This window comes from Hesperophylax consimilis, chromosome 5 (assembly GCF_061612785.1).
Source record: "Hesperophylax consimilis isolate HC1 chromosome 5, BYU_Hcon_1.0, whole genome shotgun sequence".
NCBI classification, from domain to species: Eukaryota; Metazoa; Arthropoda; class Insecta; order Trichoptera; family Limnephilidae; genus Hesperophylax; species Hesperophylax consimilis.
In genome coordinates this window covers 10,558,268-10,570,280 of record NC_142840.1, presented here as the reverse complement: position 1 = coordinate 10,570,280, position 12,013 = coordinate 10,558,268, and the positions used below count along the sequence as shown (strand labels likewise).

Below are 12,013 nucleotides of genomic sequence, written 5' to 3'. Positions count from 1 at the left end.
GAATAATGATGTATTGTATAATTGTATCTATTTTCGATATGTATTGGAATAACGATGTATTGTATAATTGTCTCTCTTTTCGAAATTTCTTGGAAGAATGGTGTATTGGAAACCCATTATTACGGAAATTGTGATACTTGTCCTTGCTGTTTCTGGGTTTATCTTGGATACCACTGAATGACAATCCTCTGATAAGAAAGAAAGTAAATTCTAACCATATAAACAGATTACCGGTTTTCAAATCGGTGTCAGTGGTTGAATTAGCCATTTTTAGATCCTTTCCAAAAACTATATTAAATATGCAAATTTAAGTTTATCAAATTAGATCCAAATTGGTTGAATATCCAGGCTCTGAGCTTGAATTCGTGTCTTCATGGAAATTAACTTTTAATAAAGGTAGGTACGTACCGTGAAGTTCATCTATAAATAATTTCACTACAATCATGTGCAATTAATTAGTATTTAATATATTTATATTCTACTTTTAAATTATTTTTACTATCTATATTATAGTCTTTAGAGTTCATATTACAAAGATAAGAATATAAATTATAAATATTATAAATTATAAAATATAAATAAGGCAGGAAACGGATAGTTAAATAAATAATGAAATCTAGGTCGATTAATTGGCTTTAAACCACAGTAAGCAGTTTCATATGATTCCATATTAATATTTTGAGGAATTGTATTAATTAAATAATATGATAAACGTAAATATATGACACAAATTGCTCGAGTGGTTAACTGAACTGTACTGTATAATTAATTTTATAAATATGATTCGTAATGGATTTTCCAGGTAGAAAATGGGGAAAAAACGAAGACTTGAAAATACAGGATTGTACAAATCTGACAACTAAACGTATAATCAGAACTTTTCAAGCGATGTTGACTTCGATTCTGAATGTTGGTCTTCCACTGGATGACAATTAATAATCAATTTTTCTTTTTGTCTTGTGATAAACAATAAGACAACGACTTCAATGTCTAAATACAAATGTAAAATTTGTTTTATTGAATGAGCGTCTCCATTATACATTATATATGCTCATCGCTACAAAACTATATTTGGAGGTCCAGCACGGGGGATCGATAAAGCCCTACGTCAATACGATATTGACAAAATTCGTCACATACGATCGGGTAGTGATATATGCGAGCACGGTCAGAATATGACTCCGACAATCCGGAGACAAAAGTCGCTGCTTTTAGCGCGGCCGACAAGGTGTCGGATAAGCTATCAATATGCTCAACTCTTTGAATAATGTCGTTCATTATGCAAAATAACTGGCTTATTACTGAATTGAGTTGAACTAACTAAGCTCTTAGAAGTGAAAGAAATCATATACACGAATCATTGACTTAATTAATTCATATAAGACATGATCAATCGACTCCGTTCCGGCTGGGAGAAACAAAATTTGTTTGTTATTATTAGTATGACTAAAAAAATTGTGAACCATTCAACTACCTGTTTAGTGTATTTGAATCCTCATTGTCAATTTATTTGTATTTTTAACTTTTACGTAGCCGTCTAACGTTTAGGAATTTCAGATCATAGAAAATTAAATAACTGGCAAGATTTGTCAGTGTTTGTCAATTTATAATTTATTGCATCATTAATATCGGTCTGGTTATCAACAACGCGACCGTGCTCTGGAGATTGGTATAAAATCGTCTGCAGTTATGCCTATCGATCCGATATTATAAAGTTATCGATTTCACAGTGCTACAGTGGTACCCCCTGAACCTGCTATTCACACTAATAATTAACAAATTATAATATGTGACATCGGTCTATTGAAGCAGCTGTTTTTAAGGTTATAGGTGACTAGGCTAGACATACTATTATTGGTCTTCAGACATGGGGCCGTTTGCATGCACAGATCACGTCTTAACTTACTGCGTATGGTGACATATTACGTACGCAAAACACCATGTACCTATGCCTATATTTTATTTTGTGTGGGTTGGAAGCAACACATAATAGTACACCTGCTGTAGGTAGCGCACTACGTAATTATGGTTCCGGGATAAAACCACAAAACAGACCATCATAAAGATACCACGTTAAAACAGAACATGAAGAAACAGAACATTTGTAAAATAGAAAATAGTGTTGAACGTTGATATTACGGGAAAATAAAAAGAACGTGATAAAACAGAGCATTATAAAACAGAACATGATAAAACAGAGCAGCGATAAAACAAAACAATTATTAAACTGAATTTGTTAAAAACAACATTATAAAGCAGATCATGATAAAATAGAGCATTATAAAACAGAATATGAAGAAACAGAACAATAATAACACAGTACAGTGTTGAACATTGATAACACGACAAAAACAGAGGTGATATAACAAATCATTATAAAACCGAACAAGATAAAATAGAACAACGATAAAACAGAACAATGATTAAACAGAACTTGACAAAAACATAACACTATAAAACAGATATTGATAAAATAGAACATGATAAAACAGTATTGAACATTGAAAACACGGAAAAGAAAATTGTTATAAAACAGAACGTGATAAAACACAAGATACTAAAAATCATTAAACTGAACATGAAAAAGAATAATAATGACAAAAGAGAACATGATAAAACAGAACAATGATAAAAAACAAGATATTAAAAATCATTAAACAAAACATTGAAAAAATAATTTAATCTAACCTTATATGTTATATTTTATATGTATATATTTTAAACCCGTAATACGTATTTGGTTCTTATTTAGTTTTGTACTAACAACATGCTTTTTTTCTCTATTCTGTAATAACATGTTCTATTTGTGCCGGTTTTCGCGTTTTATGTATAGAAAACAAAAGGAAGTATAAAAATATATGTCATGTGGGTTGGAAGCTTCACATAATTATACACATATTTCTGTAGGCAGTATTCAGTGTAGGCACCAGTAAGCACGCATATTGTAATGCGAATCCACTCTCACTTTTTGTATGGCGACAATGCGCGCTTATGTAAGTGAAATAACATCGTGCTTGAACTACTATGATAAAATTATTTCATCATTTTATTCCGTGATGCGTCTAGAAGAGTGTAACAGGTCACTAAAGTAAATCTAACGACCAACGTAACGTCTTACAAACCGAGTGAAGGACGTCTTTTGAATAGCAATAATTAAAATATATAGAAAACAATATCGAAACCATGAAGGAAATTTCCTCCAAGATCGATACGACTTAGAACCTCGTCCCACAAGTCGGTTAAGTATAGACAAAAACTGAGTGAATGGCACAGGCTGAACTCCCCGGGATTGCTTTACACTTAGATGTAGACCGTTATTTTCGATTTGTTTTGAACGCCAAGTGTGCAAAATGTCATCAAGAAGTATAAAACTTCTGTTTTAAGGGGGTGGAAAAAGGGGATAGGTTGGTTTTCGTTATATCACGTTGACAGTGACCCTTTTCCTGTTTGAAGGTCAAGCTTGCAAAATTTCATCGCTCTCGGCATAAGAGGAAGCTACAAGCCAAAAATGTATATATTATTGGTATACCTTATATAGTAGGTAATAGGCATTAAAATCGCTTGACAAACGGAGTCTAGAAACGTTCGATTTCAAGTAAAAAATTGGTTTTTATTTATTTGGTAAATAATTTTATAAGAAAGGAAAAATGTTAATCAAGTGAAACTCTCACAGATAATCTTAACTATAATACTGTATTTTTTAAATGTGTTTCCTTTATGCGTTCATACATTTCTATTGAAAAAAAAATATTTTTTAGTAGTTTGCATTTATATTTTTTATTGAGTAATTTATTTTTTTATTTGTATCCCACTCAAGCGAAGCGATAGGAAAACCTTCAATTTATCTAAAGCATATTTTTTGGTATTCATAATGTACACGAATTGGTTATAAAGATTAATCAAAATAATAACACCGAGACTCTCATTTATACGCATTATAAAAATTATGCAATTCTATTGAAAGAGAACATACAGTCTGAAAAACCATATTACGAAATTTTCGTAAATGGTTTAAAAATACAACATTTCTCTATCCGACTATCAATAAAAATCTATTTTTTGTTAATCGGGTTTATGCGTCAATCGTGATATATTTCGAAAAAGAATAAAGGTGTTTGTATTTTTTTAATCTGTTAATTCTGCGTTATTTTAACTGTATTATGTCTGAAAATTGCTACGGCCGTTCAATAAATAAATAAATTAATTAATTTATTGAAGAGTATTATTTTTGTAAGACAATTATTTTTAGTAGATTGTAGAAATGAAAATTGTGCTGATTATTGTGTGCTTTGGGAACACCATACCATTATTATGAACGAATTATCATTAACTAAAATTGTAGATTTGATTAAAATTCCTCTACGATGATGTAAAGGTCTGTTATACTGGCATTTAAATAGAAAGTGCTCTCAGGAACTATCTTCAATACGTCTCTTCGACACCGAAAATTAGTTGATGGCAACATCAAAACATCAAACATCGAAAAAGTCACCGGAGACCAATATTTTATTTTCATTTTTCACTCCAAATAATGACTTTCTAAAGAAAGTCATTTAAAGTGTGAGCATTTAAAGATTATCATAAAATGTTGACACCGAGAGATTATTCACATAAAACTGCTAAGAAAAAAGAGTTTTTGTAGATTTTCTGTTCGTGAAAAAGGTCTTCAATTTCAACAAATGCAAATGGTAATTTTAGGTTGATTCTATATGTTTACATCGTGATCTTTCGTTTACAGCTAACTCACATAAATACCATAAAGTTCTGATGAAAATCTGCGAAATCATTGCGATATAATTTACACATTACGTTTAGAGCCTCTCTAAAGGCAGTACCTACTAGCGGTCTCATTTAATCTATTTGTGGTTTGAGTTGCGGTGAAAAGATTATAGTGTTATTATTTATTATTATGAAGACAGAGGAGTTAATACAACGTATCATTTCTCGACTCGAGATGGTACTCTTAAATCGTAAATGGTTTCATAAAATAAAAAAGTCAAATTCTTTGAAATGTTTTCGTTATTTAACCTAATCTGAAACAGCATGAAAAAAATTGTAATTTGGGGACATTAAAAAATCAATTAAGGTAAAACATACAGGTATCCGGTGGTAAATTGCACTATCTTAGGGAGGTGATTCTACATGATGGTAGGAGTAAAAAAGATAAATAACTTTATTCGAAATTCCAATGTTTACTTTTCCATTCAAAAATATTTTTCCATAGAAGAATATTTATTTTAAAACATTGGAATTTTGAAAAAAAATAAAAAAAAATTTAAAGTATTATAGTGATTATTTTTGAAGTATTATACCTTCTTTTACAACATTACCGTGTCCACAGAGATAAAAATGAGTAATTTGTAATATATCGGAACACGTGTTCATGCACCAGCATTTGTGCTGATAATATATTAGAGTTTTTATGAGCATATGTTCCGACATCACAATAACATAATCGTGTTTTAGTAAAAGTTTATTCGGAAACAACCGGTTTACGAATAAAGATTCAAATCAGAAATATTTTATATCAGTTAGTTTTCTCCGAGCATTATGACCCATCTGCCCTGATGATAGACACTGTAATGTTGTCCAAAACGTAGAAAGTAGCGCAATAACCCCAAAAATAAATCACTAAAATACATGTACGTTGTCTTCTTTTACGTGAATACCGCACAAGACTCCAACTGCAGAGCCAGTAGAACAATGGCATCCCCGATTGGGGAATGTTGTGGGGCTAAATGAATTGGGTAGAGGAGGGGAAGGTTGGGAAATTCTGGCAATTCAGATTTGGTCAGTAAACACGGCTAAATTAATTTCAAGAAACTCTTCTATTCTAACTGGTAGTGTTACCAGAGGGATATTGAGTGCGTCTGCCAAACTGGAGCCATTATTTGTTATTAATTTATTGAAAATTTGAAATAACAGTTTTATTGATGTACTAATATTTATTAAATCCCGCGACCTCTGGATTCGTAGCCGAGGATCTTAAACACTCTGCCACGAAGGTCATTGTTCCAGGACGAGGTTATGTGAAATATATTTGATGCAATTTTTCAGCGTTTAAATTAAATATGATAGACAAACTACAGTAGGCACGCCATTTGGAACAATCTGTCAAATGAGATAATATTTTATGATGCTTGGATTTTTTTATGGATTGCCGTTTGCAATAGAGGTCAAAAGCGTCCATGAAAAAAGTTCGTGTGAATTGAATATATTTTTTCATCCGCTTTGCCATGCAATATTCCTTTGAGTAAATATTCCCACATGCATACAAAAATCGCCATTACACAGCTAGAAATCTGTTTTTATCGAGAAAAACTCACAAAGGTTAAGTTGAAATGAAATTTGCACATGTCTTTTCCACCTGTAATAAATCTAGGTCAACGTAATAGCAGGTTATTTTCAGCACGCAACTTTATTTCCATTACGAGCTATGAAGCAATGAAACTGTCGAAAGATTAGACATAATTTCTTCCGGAGTGTTAGATACTTTCTGTAATGAATGAATTTTGGTCTAAACCATAGACATATGAATATTAGTAGACCTGCCCCAAGTGATTAAAAGCGTATTATCCCCACTCCCCATACCGGTTCCATTGGAGCCGGCTGTGCTCGCGTATGGCCTCAAGTGAAATTTGAAAACGTGACGTCATCATTCTTGTGCGAACTATGGTCGAGGCATCATCGGTTCATTTTACGAAATAACACGGCAAAATGTTGACTTGTACTGTGAAAACTTGTAAAAATAGATGTGAAAAAGAGAATAAACCCAATTGTCGTATTACATTCCATATATAAGCATTATTTTACTTTATTTTAAGCATATTCACATCGTATAATATGAATCAGTTGTTACTATCACATCGAGAAACGTCTGGACGCGAAACACAAAGCTGGTTGGTTGCTGGGAAGTAAATTATGAACATTTATAAAAGTGTCTTAACTAAATACTTAAACGAAATATTCGACTCTGAAAATAGAACCGAATTTTTTTGCCGAATTTGGACTTCGCAAATTTGTTCATAACGTGGCGAGTAATTTGCGCTCCCATGTAAAAATGTCTATTCATTCAAAAGCAGATTTTACTTTTAAGAAGTGAATGGTGATATTATAATGCGAGATGCCTATTTACTGTCAGATTGATTTATTGACGAATCACAGTCAGCTTCACTCCCTTCGTTCTTCAACAGTTGATTTTACCCCTCGCCATTATCTTCTCGTCTATTAAATGTCTGTGGTCTAAACGTATAAAAAAGACATTCGTGTACGAAAGAGATAGCAAGATCATGACGAGGTATATATGGGTATGTCTGCTTTCTTATTCTGTCTTTTTACCTGTAACCTCCCTTCAACTAACATATACAGTCAGTGCGACAATAAACAGTAATTAGTGTACCTACTTTCTTGTTATTATTATTAGTCTGAAAATAATATTAAATCGAATACGTACTAAATATTAATTTAAATCTAGGTTATGTAAAATTACAAAAAAACATGCAGTTTAAAAGCTGTAAGGTAAAAATTTGATTGAAATTTTATGAAGGCATAATACTTTCCAATTTCAATAAATGTTAATTTATTTTATTGTTTAGGGCACCTGGAACACCATTTAAATTCAACTTTTATGGGCTCAGAAAATACGTGAGTACGTGAGAGATTGTTAAATACGTAGTTAAATGTCACACGCTACGAATTGTTTGTGTTACGAATTGCACATGTGCGAAATTGAGCAGATGTTGCAAAATTTGCTCGTTTGTCTTCAAATACAGTAATGCATGATGACACCCTTTAGTGAATTTCTCACAGCGATTCCAACATGTTTCGCACACATTAGTGGTATATATTTTTTATGTTTTAAAATTACAGTGATTAATTAATTTAATCTGTACAGTATAACATATAATCCCATCCGTGATCTGGTAAAGAATTTGCAATAATCTCGCAAGACCCTTGAACAATTGTAGAATTTGAGAAACTGAAAGTAATTAAAAAAAATACATTTGCCTCAGGATTATTACCTTTCATAAACAAAATTGTCCATTTTAAAGATGATCAGAAATGTATCTTTTGTTTACTGTCAATAATTTTAACAAAAGAAATACGAATTTCTATTTTTTTTTAATAATCACATATTAATTAACATAAAACCAATTTGGTAAGTACCTACTGTATCGCTTGTTTGAATTGTTCCCACAATCAAATCCAATTTCTTTAAATGACACTAAAATTAAAAACAAATCCAAGTTCATTGGATCGGAGTTACAGAAATAATCACAACCTAAATTATAATTTGTATTTACATATCGTAACGTCGTTGTATGGCCCAAAAATACGAAAAACGGGGTCTATACTTTTTTGTTTCTGTTTTTCAACTTCGGGAGTAACGTGCAGAGTAATGAGTAGATGAATGCCGTAGAAATGACATCCCTAAGGCGAATGTGTGGTAAAAGCATGTTAGCGGATGCCAGTAAAAATGCAAGGCTGAAAGAAAGCGTAGTGAACAAAAGTAAGAGAAGAGCGCTTAGATGGTTGGTCATGTATTGACATCTTTAGACCATTTTAAAAGACACTGTTGTCGACAAGTTGCATAATACCTTTTGACTCCTAGGTCCCAGACGGATCCATTAAATTTATTATCTTTTAAGAAAGAAGTACGATACACAAGAGTTTGATAATTTTCACCGGAAATACGGAAAAATTTCCCTTACTTTCGAAACATCAGAAACGCTCTTACTACACTTCTAGCGGTTTATATTTTCAGTGGGCACAACTACTCACACGGTGTGTTCTGAAATTTGTAATTCATCCGGGGAACTAGATTCGATTTTGGAAGTTGGATTTTATAAGGTCAAATTAAAAAAAAAAACGGGTTATTTGCTGTTAATATCAGCTGTTTAATGTATTTTTAAATGCGCCAAAGCATAGATCCGATTCCATTTTTTCTTTAACTGCTGCTTTGTTTAAATAATTGAAATGTTCAGTTGAAAAAATATACATTTTGGGTTCTCTACGAGCTTCCAGACACCGTATACATCATCTGAATTTAGATAATGTTAGTTTAGTTTTAGAGTCATTCATGTTATGATTCATTAACATGGATTAAAGCAATTTCAATCGTTATTGTTGTTTGTCGCATAGAAAACATATCTTGAGTATAATAATACGCACGACTAGAATATTATTACTACTCAGCTACGATGCAATTTCTTATGAATACCATTTTCTAATTTACTAAAACTAAAATACTAAGCTTGCTAGAAAAAAGCCAAAGAAACAAATCAATTCATCAACTTCGTTACTTTCTTGACAACTAAGGCAATGCACTACGTCGTGTAAAAGTTGGAATCGGGCCGCTAAGAATAACACTCCTCATGTAGATGGCGATAAGGTTTAAATTCCTGATGACACCAGTCGCCAGCACTGAAAAAAAATGAGTTAGCTAAAGTGTTAAGCTAATTGAAGTTGTGTAACCATCGCCTAAACTTGAGCTACTAGTACCAAACTACTTTATGTGCAGATACCGTCGTTGTTTAGTAAAATGTGCTTGAGCTATTACAACCAAACTTTAATAATAGCATACAAAAGGCTTACTTACCTAAACAAAATAATCGGTTTGGTTAATTAAGCTAAAGTAATTTACTAAACCTATTTCACTTTAGTAACTCAAGTTTATGTGTTACTTCCCAAAGTATTTAGCTAAATTTAACTAAACATCTAGTTTGGTTAAATGTTGTGTTCTTATAGCCAAACTTAGGTTGGAATATCTAAATTTGGTATTTTTACATAACAATTAGTTGCTTTGCACAAACTTGAGCTAATGCAACAAAACTTTAGTTAAATTTTCCGAACTTTGGTAGATCTTATCGTTGTCGCTAGCGGTCCGCGATGACGAGTTGTTTATTTACGACGCAGTTGTCAGTTCGCACCATACTTGAATTGACGTTTGTTGCTAGTGATAATGGCAAACAACACCGTGGAGGATTATTTAATTTCTTGGAATCTGGAAGCTTACATAGAAACATTTAAAGGTGAGTTTTTTGTTCATTTTTTTATTGATCTAGAATTTAGATCATGGAACTATGATATATTTTACGATAATATCCATTCTTTTTGATTTAGAAACTGGCACCTTCATTATTCACGACTCAAGTACGCAATAGATTTAGTAGATTTGTATTTATTATGTACCTAGTTTGAAGAGTGCGTGTGGACGCTACAACCAGATTATGTCAGGAGTCATGACACAGGTTACAGAGAGTGGTATATAAAAAAAAATAATAATTGGATGACTTGTATAGCGCTGTTTTTGTGCAAAATCACCTCAAGGGCGCCTTTATTTCTTTGTTCGTTTCTACCAGTATTATTTTGTATTGAACGAATGTTGCTTGAAACTGCAGTATTTTCTAAGTTACAGTTTTACCCTAGCCAGAAACTAGAACCAACCAAACTAGCTTTTAAATCGTACCGATGGATGGTCAATCATAGCAGGTTATGTTTAATTTTAATAAATGTGTATTGCAATTATTAATTCGGACATATCATTTTGAACATTGAATTCTATTGATTTTTTTTGAGAGGGATATGTTTTTTTAAATACAGGGTGTACCCATTGTTTATGTTTACATTTGAATTTTTCATATAAATTAAATAATTTCATTATTAAAACTATTTTATCTCCGCTTGATTCATGATACAGGGTGTTCGGTATCTGCTGTTGTATAAATATACATTTTTTTAATAAATAATTTTCATTCCTTTGAAAAATAATTTTTTATTTTCTTATTTGAAAATTTTGTATTTTCTCGTCGTTTTTTTCTTTATTTCAGAACAAGCCATAGACTCAAAAACACTCCTGATAATATCTGAAGATGATATTAAAGAATTGATTCCGACTGAAGGGCACCGGGCACTGTTTACAGCACACATTAATGCGCTCAAGGATGTTATTAATCCACGTCCTGTCATAAGTGTAAGTTTTTAAATTTTAATTCATCATTACTGCTTTTAAAAAGCAGTAATGATGACATATTGTATACCTAGGCCTTTTTTGGCTAACCATTTGGAAATAGTTGTACCGGACGCGATTTTGATACAAAAATAATAGTATTTAAAATAATAATTCCTGTAATTAATGAATAAATCGACTGCCGGGGGGTCAAGCAATTCCAAAGGGATAAAAACAAAGCTTGACCCCTTCACCCCTTCTTTCGCCTTTGTGTACATACCTGCTTTTTGTTTCAGATTGAAGATATACCTTCAAATTCCAAACAAACAACGCCCATATATTATTAACACGATGAATTCGTTGAAAATGACATTTTTTCCTTGTTGGAAAATATAAACAAATCACAAAGAATAACGCAAGAAGCTTTTGAAGAGCAAATTTCGAATGTAAGTTAAATAATTTTAGTAGGTTTCAGATACCTAAGTAACTTAGGTTAATTGTTTTATACATTCCGATATGTGTATTTTAGTAGTGGCAGCGTAGAATAGCCGTCCTATGACTGATATTATGATGATTATAGAAGTGGTTATTAGTTATTTAATCAATATGCAATTTTGTTTTCTAGGACATTATCTCCTATCAATCAATGAAGGGCAAGAACTTTGAATGCAGTTTGAGTCAAAGGGTCTGTTGGAAAATTCTGCCAGACTGTGCAGTACTATTATAAGTAAGGAATTGCAGGGTAATCCAGATAGATCCATTACAAGCAAGAGATTTTATGAATTTGCTTTTCAAATCACCAAAGTCTTTAATAAAGAAAGCGCAGCTGTGTATTTCACCCCATATGTGTGTTTTGGGCCTACCCAAAAAATTGCTGCTAAAGGTAAATTACTAGACACATACAGGCAGCGCCGAAAAGAATTTGCCAAATCAGGACACAAACAATTTTTACTATATTTATGAAAAAATTATAATAAAAAATGATAATATAAATGTGTGTATGATCAAACATGTTTTCTTTTTTGAGGCTTTGCTGTTAGCTGGAAACAATAGAGACGATTCTTA

At 31.9% G+C, this 12,013-nt stretch overlaps 1 protein-coding gene and 1 long non-coding RNA gene across 2 annotated transcripts in view; one reads left to right on the top strand and one right to left on the bottom strand.

The window, feature by feature from the left end:
• The window catches only part of ome (dipeptidyl peptidase 4 omega), a 150,995-nt gene that overhangs the window by 126,533 nt on the left and 12,449 nt on the right, over nt 1-12,013 (bottom strand). The gene's annotated exons all lie outside the window — the stretch shown is intronic.
• LOC149423516 (uncharacterized) lies at nt 9,682-11,940 on the top strand. Its single transcript, XR_016302215.1, has 4 exons — nt 9,682-10,031; nt 10,830-10,972; nt 11,245-11,394; nt 11,574-11,940. It is a non-coding gene; the product is annotated as an uncharacterized LOC149423516 (long non-coding RNA).